This window comes from Alligator mississippiensis, chromosome 4 (genome assembly GCF_030867095.1).
Source record: "Alligator mississippiensis isolate rAllMis1 chromosome 4, rAllMis1, whole genome shotgun sequence".
In the NCBI taxonomy this organism is placed as follows: Eukaryota; Metazoa; Chordata; order Crocodylia; family Alligatoridae; genus Alligator; species Alligator mississippiensis.
Genome location: NC_081827.1, coordinates 246,866,850 through 246,875,490, shown reverse-complemented (window position 1 = coordinate 246,875,490; position 8,641 = coordinate 246,866,850).

Below are 8,641 nucleotides of genomic sequence, written 5' to 3'. Positions count from 1 at the left end.
AATTTTTGACACGGCCAATGAAACCAAGGAGGAATTCTCCGCCAACCTGGACCAAGTCCTTTCTGTCATTCCAGAGGGAGACAGACTTATTCTTCACGGTGATTTCAATACCAGACAGAAGGGACTCTATCCTCTGGAGCAAAACCATCAGCAAGGAAGGAGAAAGAAAGGTCAACTCCAGTGGCATCCTCCTCTCGACCAAATGTGCGGAACATGGACTCACCATCACCCTGTTTTGTCAGAAAAACAGGCACAACACACCCACAATTTAAGCATTGGCACTTGATTGACTTTGTCATTGTTCATGCCCAGGATCGCAAGGATGTCTGCATCACCAACCTAGGCTAGTAATTGATGATTGCCAGTCTGATGACCAGGGATCCTGGTTTTCTCTGTTTGAAAAAAATCCCCAAGTTCCAGTTTAAAAAAGTAGCCCCAAATCCATATTCTTCCATGATTAAAATTAAACATTTAAATCACAGAAAAATGTGGATTTGGGGTTACTTTTTTTTTTTTTAACTGAAAATTGGGTTGTTCTTTTAAATCAGAGAAAACCAGGATCCTTTCTGATGACAAACTCATCCACTTCATTATATCATTCAAGCTGGTTCCCAAATGATGGCTGCAACAGAAGCAATGCCGATGGAAGATCAGTGTTGAAAGACTCAAGGACCCAAGCAAGCCAGACCTCTTCCACCAGTGTCTCAATGAAAAAGTGGTGAATTCCAATCAACAACAATGAGAAAATGTCGGCAGCGTGTTGGGTGCCCTGAAGGCCGCCATCATCAGTGCCTGTGAAGAGACACTTTGATTCACTACCAGGAAGCATCAAAACTGGTTTCATGAGAACAACTGGGAGATCCAAATCACAAGCACAAGGTGTTTTGTACTTGGCAAAATGACAGTAACTCCAAGCAAAAGAAACTGAATCCCCAACAAGCCAAGGCAGAGGCCCAAAGGAGGACCTGTGATATGAAGAACAAACGGTGGGAAAAGAAAGCTAAGGAGATTCAACGTCTTACTGACATCACTGATATTTATAGTTTCTTCACTGCCACCAAAGCCATTTATGATCTGAGCACTGAGGAGCCAACTCCCTTGAGACCTAAGGATGGAGGAAACCTGATCAAGAAAAGGGGAGTCATCAGTGCCCATTGGAAGGAGCATTTTGAAGACCTTCTTAATCAAGACTCTGCTGTTGACAAGAGTGCTCTCAACTCCATCCCACAACACCCAGTCAGAGATGATCTCAGAATCCCTCCAACCCTTGGTGAGGTGAGGAAAGCCATCGAGCAGATGAAGAACAACAAGGCATCTGGAGTTGATGGAATCCCTGATGAAATCTTCAAACAGGGAGGAAAGGAGCTCACATCACAGCGTCATGCCCTCATCTTAAGGATCTGGAATGATGAGGAAATCCCAGATGACCTCATGATTATGACAGTCTTCAAGAAAGATACAAGTCCAACTCTGGAAACTATAGAGGGATCACCTTGCTGTCTACCACGGGAAAAATCATTGTGAGAACCCGCCTGAACCGCCTCCTTCCACTTGCTGAAGAGCTCCTCAGTGTGGGTTTAGGGTATCAAGAAGCGCAATGGGGATGATCTTCTGACCTCACCAGCTGCAGGAGAAATGCCAGGAACAACATAAATTTCTCTACACGGTCTTCTTTGACTTTACAAAAGTTTTCAACTCTGCCAACCAAGAAGTGTTGGGAGGATCTTTCTAAAGTATGGATGCCCACCAAAAATTGTCACTATTCTCTGCCTGCTCCATGATGGTATGCAAGCGATGGTTCTCAGTAACAGATCTACCACAGATCCCTTTGAGGATAAAATGGGAATTAAGCAAGGCTGCATCATCACTCCAACACTCTTCTCAATATCAAAGTACTGTATATTCCCTGCTGCAATGCAATTCAGTATTCCTTGCTGCAATGCTACATCTGACCACCAACAAGCTTCCAGCCAGAGTAGAGCTAAACTACCAAATGGGCGGTAAGCTTTTTAACCTCAGCCATCTCTAAGCCAAAACCGAGACCACCCCAACTTCAGTCATTGAGCTCCAGTACGCTGATGATGCTGTAGCGTATGCTCGTTCAGAAGCAGACCTTCAGGCAATCATCAATGTCTTTATTGAAGCATACAAGAAAATGGGACTGGCTCTTAACATTCAGAAGAATAAGGTCCTCCACCAGCAAGCTCCTAATGAACGGTCCCCAGCTCTGGTAATCCAGCTGCACAGTGAGCCTCTGGAGTAGGTTGAGTATGCGCTGTACCTCAGAAGCCATCTCTCGCAGAAGGCCGACACGGACAAAGAAATCCAACATCGCCTCAAATGTGCAAGTGAAGCCCTTGGAAGCTCGAGGAAACCGGTGTTACAAGATCATGACATCAGATCCGAAACCAAGCTCATGATTTATCAAGCAGTTGTGATCCCCACCTTGCTGTATGGAGGTGAGGCCTGGACAATGTACAGGAGACATCTAAAGTTGTTGGAGAAGTACCATCAATGCTACCTGCAGAAGATCCTGTGAATCCAGTGGGAAGACAGATGCACCAACATTAGTGTCCTCCTACATGCAAACACCATGGATATTGAGGCAATGATGATCTGATATCAACTTCACTGGGCCAGCCATGTCATCCAGATGTCCGACTCCAGACTCCTGAAGCAAGTTTTCGTCTCCCAGCTCAGTCAAGGCATACACGCAGGAGGGGGACAGAAAAAGTGCTTCAGGGACGTTCTTGTAAAAGTCATGACAAAAATACCGACCCAGTAAAAGTCATGAGAAAAATACAGTGGTAACAAAATGTAAAAGCAAGAAGCTAATTAATAGCATGAAATAAAATGCTCAGTAGCAAAATGTCACCTCTACAAAAAACCACCTTGAAAAAAATCCAACATCAATGTCAACTCGTGGGAGACTGTCACCCAGGACCGCCCCAAAAGAAGGAAGAGTCTGCTACAGGGATCTCAGTACTTCAAAACCTCATGACAACAACAGGAGATAGAAAAGCATGAGTGGCAGAAACAGTGTGTCACGGACCAAATCAGGAATCCAGCGCCACCCACCCGACACGGAAACCCGTCTGAACTGCAGTAGAGTCTGTCAATCCCAGACAGGCCTCATTGGATACACAGATAAGACAATCATGGAAGACAACCACCCTCGACTGCGAGGAATTGCATTAGAAGATAGTGGCTGCTGCGAAACTGCCAAGAAGGACAAGTTCATGGAGCAGCTCTGGAGCCCTCCAGGCTCTACAACACGGAGGATAGACATCGTGAGGGCCCTGGCTCCAGGCAGGGCTCCTAGGGCTTTCAGACTCCTAGATTTTTTTGTTGCATTTTATTTGAACAGAAAGGGTTTTTCCACCACTGTTAGCTATTGCAGTGGGTGTGCATTGCAAAATCAACCATTAAAAGAGGCTTCTTGTGGCACGGACGAGTCAGAAGAGCAAAGTCATGCTGATACTAGCTAGGCCACTCTCTGCAGGTATGTATCAGCCTGCAGGCTCTGTCTCTTAGCTAAGACAACGATGAGAAAAGGGAAAGGGAAAGGTAGAAAAGGGCAGATCCTTCTACCTGGGGATGCAATGGGGTAGCTCAGCAGTCAGCAACTTTTCGGAGCCAGGGGCCAAGACAGGTTGGCTTGGGTCTGAGGCAGGCCAGTTCCCACCCCGCTGCCACGTCCACAGCATCTTTCCCCTGCTGCTGCTTCTCCCCATGTCCCAGCTCTCCCCCCGTGCCCCGGGGCTCCGGTGTGAGTGCAGTTCTCAGCCGCCCAGCCCCAGGGCAGCTCCTTCCTGCCTGGATGCTGCCAAAGCCTTCCTCTGCCAACATGCTGCCAAAGACCTGGCTCCACGGGCTGTATGTTGCTGCCCCCTGAACTAGATGGCTGTCACTGTTTGTGATAGATGCTCCATTTATTTCAGCCATTGCTGCAAACAAGAGTGTCAGGCAAATGCTTCAACATGGAAGACAGCCTGTCCCGTAAGCCTAACTGATTCAGGACCGAGCACAACAGCTTAGCAGGCCAGAAGCCCCAGTTGGGTGCAGTGCACGTGCTCGGTGTCACCAAATACATACCGACCCAGTACAAGTCATGAAAAAAATAGTGGTAACAAAATGGAAATACAAGGAACTAATTAATATCATGAAATAAAATGCTCAGTAGCAAAAAGTCACATCTGCAAAAAGAAAAAAGAGGGTTTATAACGAGGGAGCACCAATCCATACAAACCTAATGACTTGTGTTTGTCCCCTTCCCTCCCCAAGTGCGACTTAATTTTGCAGGGGTTTAGGTTGTAGCCGTGTTGGTCTAAGGACATAGGCAGACAAGGTTCCTTGGGTGAATTTGATATCTTTTATTATTATTGGGTTGGTCTAATAAAAGATATCAAATTCACCCAAGGAACCTTGTCTACTTAATTTTGCAGGCGTGCTCAGTTGTGCTGAGGATGGTGCTCAAAGACCAAGTTACTGCTCCGGTTTTAAACAGTCCAGGAGGAAGAGGCGAAGACTATAAAGGGTTTGCGGCTCCTGTTGCACACCCGGGTGTTGATAATTGAACGCTATCAGTTCAGTACACAAAGGTTTTGGAGGTGAGCGGGCTCTTGTTCAGGCTACCCAGCACTTCTGTCAGTGGCAAAAGTTCTGCCTTTCGGTCTGATCTAGATTTTGAAAGGATCTGGGCACTGCTTCGCACAGCCCTGCAAGGCCTGAGGGACTTACACAGCCAAAACCCAATCTCAGGAGTGCCCTAGGCACTTGAAATCATTGAAAGGCAATGAGGATTAAGCTCCTGAGTGCCTGCATTGCTTGTGGAGATGGGACTTAGCAGCTAAGTTACTTCAGGGTAGATCTGCATATGCGCTTAGATGTTTAAATCCTCCCTAAATCCTATTTTCAGTATCAAAATCCAGAACTGTGATCCTCAAAACCTGCATGCAGTTCTGTCTAACCCCGGAGCCATCTGAAATCCCCTGCTTTTCACCCAGAAAGTCTCCAAGGCACCTCCAGGTCTACTTCTGGCCATGCTCAGAAGCACATTGTAATGACCAGGTTGGGCAGCTCAGTGCCTAGCTTGCACCTAAGCACAATAGGCATCCACAAGCCAGGCACTGATCCCTCCTTTTCCTCTGATGGGGCTGTGCAGTTGGTGGAGGGAGGATGGTCCTTTTCTATTCACGACTCCAGTGCTTAGAGAGCAACCCCTAAGTACGTAGGAGACTTGGGCTCAGCTCCTCCAAACCTACATCTCCAGTCTCCTGGGAGAATCCCCTAACCATCAGGCAAGTGCATCCAGCTCCCTCATTCCCTGTCCCTCTGGCCCTAAGACTCATTTAATGATGCTGTATGAAGTCAAAGAGCTTCAACAAGAGAGATTTGGAAACTCCTGCCTTACCCAGTTGCCTCTGGCTCGCTGGGGAGGTCACACTCCTAGGAGATGAGAGATGTGGGTTTGAGCAATTCAACCCAGGCCTCCCTGCCAGGGTGGGTGACTGCTCCAATAACTGAGCTACTGCAGAAGAGGAGAGCCAAGGATCTCCTTAGTCCCTGAAGGAAAGAGCTTGGGTGAAATGGATCCAGGGCTGTGAAACCTTAGAGAGAAGCACCTCTCCTCTCCTCTAGCCTGGTGTTGGGGACCCCTCCAGTGCTGCAGCTTTCCCCTGCTCCTGCCCCATCTCCGGGAGGCTCGTCCACTGCTAAAGAGAGGGTAACCAGGAGGGTAACTAGATCAGTAAGTGAGATGTCTCTAATGTCTGCAATTCAGTGGGGTGGTAATGGCTTCCTCCATTATTCAGAGTCTCTTCACCATATCCCCTCATGTAAAGAAAGCTGGGTCTTTCCCCTATAGGGGAGACCTTGCTAGGATGCATAAAGAGTTCAGGATTTTATTTTATTTTTTGCAAGGACATGCATATTCCAAAAAAATACAGCGGTGGACTATATCCTGCTTTGAGAGATGACAGGGCCAGAGCCATGTTACATTTGGATTATTTTGGCTATTTTAAGCACGTTTGCAATTTGAAGAAGACAGTACTGTGCTGAACCTCTTACTCCCTCTGCTTTTTTTTTCCACATATCCTGTGAATTTATACTGTCCTTGACATTAGAGCGTTTTTCTTCTGGGAGGATTTTTTTGCTGAGTACGTTTGAATGAAACATTTGCAATACCCCTTGCCTTGATGCAGATTTTCCCAACGGCAGCTGCTTCTGTCCGTACCCAACCCCTGTGGTCAACAGGAGAAGAGAGCGCGTGTAGCCAAGTGTCAAAGGTGACGAGTCTTCATTAAAATCCCATTCTGAAACGCAGCTCTCTCAAAATGGCACCTCTGTACTCCACCAATCTGCTCCCCGGGCGCGCTGTGAACTGCTAAAGTCAGCAGATGTGAATAAAATAAGGTTTTAAACTAATTTTTAATCCTGCTGGCACAGCAGCTCCAACATAGTGATGGGAAAAATGAAGTGATTCTATTTGGGCTCCAACATCAATGGGATGGAGAGCTACGTTTCCATCCATCCCGCCTCTCCGTCCTACCGACACACTGGGATTGGTGAGGGTCGTATGCAAAGGTAGCGGGTTTGCATGGATGTGACTGAGGACTTGGTTTGTCCTGCAGAACCCTTGTCCTTGGTAATAACATGCAAGGAAAGGAAAAGGAGGAGGAAGGGGAGGAATGGTTTTTGTTCTGAGCCCACAGTTGAATGGAAAGAGCTGGGAAGGAAATAAAACAGGATTTTTATTTGTTAAATTGAGCATGTTTGGGTCACAGAGAACCACCATGGCCACCACAGAGAAGGAGAGCCACCACGGGCACCTAGACCAGGTTGAGAGCCGTCATATTCAAGACTCTGCCAGCGTTGCCAACTCTCGTGATTTCTGAAGTTGTTTTTAAAGTCTACGCTTTGGGGATGTGAACAACTTAGCTCTTTCTTTTACATATCTCTATTTATATTTATATATGTGTATAAAAGAAAGAGCTAAGGTTTTCACATTCCCAAAGCGTAGACTTTAAGAACGACAAAAATCGCGAGAGTTGGCAGCACTGCTCTGCTAAAGCTTTCTTTTCACTGAGCAAGTTCAAAAGCAACTTTCTCCAATTGCTTACAATTCTCCATTTTTAATTTTCCCCTCCAACCTAACTAAAAGCTCTGCCCTCCAAGCTAACTAGGCATACCACCCTTACTCATGTAAATGCGGTTGGCTCTAACCCCAAACCCCGATAAGGATTGTGTCTCTGAAATAGTTCAGATTTTAACCTTCCTGCATTTGTCAAGGTAACCATTGAAAAAAGAGCTTGGGTTTATTGTTTTCTTTTATGATGGGGAAACTGCATTTCTCACTCCATTTTTCTTAGTCCTTTATGTAGCTTTAGCCCTCATGTAGACTCCAGACTCTGAGAGTTGAAGAAACCCAGATGAATGAAATCTATAAAAGTCTCCATGGCCTCAGCTGAAAAGGGTACGGCCCTACCACCCTGCAGAGACCAGGCAAAGAAAAGTTCAGGTCAGAGGGGAGTGTGGCAGAAGTTACAGAGGTGTCCAAACAGAGCTATAATGCCATACAGGTTGCACCTGTAATGATCACAGGAACTTTTAGGTGGCAGCAATAAAAAGAAAAGAAAAGCTGCCAATGCAAAGACTTCACAAGGTTGCCCCAAAAAGAGCCTAGCTGAAAATATAATTTTGACAAGTGGCATTTTGAATTGCTGCCACAGGTAGAACAAAGAAGCTAAAAGCATTCCCAGAGACTTAAGCAGCTTGCAGACAGCACCTTGCACCGGCATCTTGGCACTGGGATTTCCCCCCCAAAGACACATCCCATAGTGAAAGCATCGCGGGGCCTGCTATGTGTTAATCCTCCAGCCCCTGCTAAGGGAGCTAACCCTGCTGGTGCAGAAAAGGTCTGCTTGCCTTCCGCGTGCTCGTGGGCTGGTGATGTACACACATTGATTTCTGCCCCGTGTGTCTGGCAGCCTGCTGAAGGTGCAAATCAGTGAGTGTACAATCATTCACTACGGGAAAAGGGATTCAGATTTGCTGCGATCTAAACAGCAGGTCAAAGGGGCTGAGACGAGGGAGGGGCGCAGAGCTTGAAGTCTTAACAGCCTTTCATATTTTATACGGAGCAGCTTCTACTCATTCCTATTCGTGTGCTGTGCCCTCAGCGAGTCCTTTGCTGCCTCTATTTAAACTTCTGTTGGCCTCATTGTTAAACTGTATTCTTGGCTATATTTCCAAGTGTTTTTGCTCAGTCTCCACCAAGGCTACTTCCACCAGATCAGCTTACCCCTGCCCCTACATCATCTTGTATATCGATAGCGGTTTTTTAGAGGGGAAGGAAGTGGAATATGGTGGTGGGTACAGACCTGAATTGGGCCGAGGGTTATCTAACCACTGGTTTCCGTATCTGGCCTTTATTTCTGGGTGAGCGAACAGTGCCGCCTACTAGAGCTCATCCTCTCTGTGATTGAATACACTTAGTCACTTCCCTATCTGCAACCACATCCTAATGCCCTCCATTGTGGTGTCCTCCAAACCAACTCGGCAACTCAGTGAACATGCAGCCCTCAGGATCCCAGCGGCTCTTCGCCTTGCCTTGCTTTCTCTTGCAGGACGGGGTGGTGTG